Genomic DNA, 289 nt, shown 5'->3' on the forward strand with positions numbered 1-289 from the left:
TCCCTCTGCACGGGGAAGGAGAGAGGAGAAAGACAGGCAGGTAGGGTCTTGCCCACCCTCGAAGCTGCCGCCAATGTAAACAGCAGCTAAGTATGGGTCACAAGTTTTAACAAAGGCATCCCCCATCGGCTCTGTAATATATTCATGCTCTAATTGCTTGTCAGATCTATTCTAGATAGCTGGAAAAGCTGAGCAACAGTTGCTGTCTGCATGCCACGCTCTGGATCCCTTCCTGATACAGGCAATGTTAGTTTTGCTGCAGGCAACCTGGTGCCCTGGTCTGGCCTCT

The sequence above is a fragment of the Ciconia boyciana genome, chromosome 8 (assembly GCF_034638445.1).
Source record: "Ciconia boyciana chromosome 8, ASM3463844v1, whole genome shotgun sequence".
Taxonomy (NCBI): Eukaryota; Metazoa; Chordata; class Aves; order Ciconiiformes; family Ciconiidae; genus Ciconia; species Ciconia boyciana.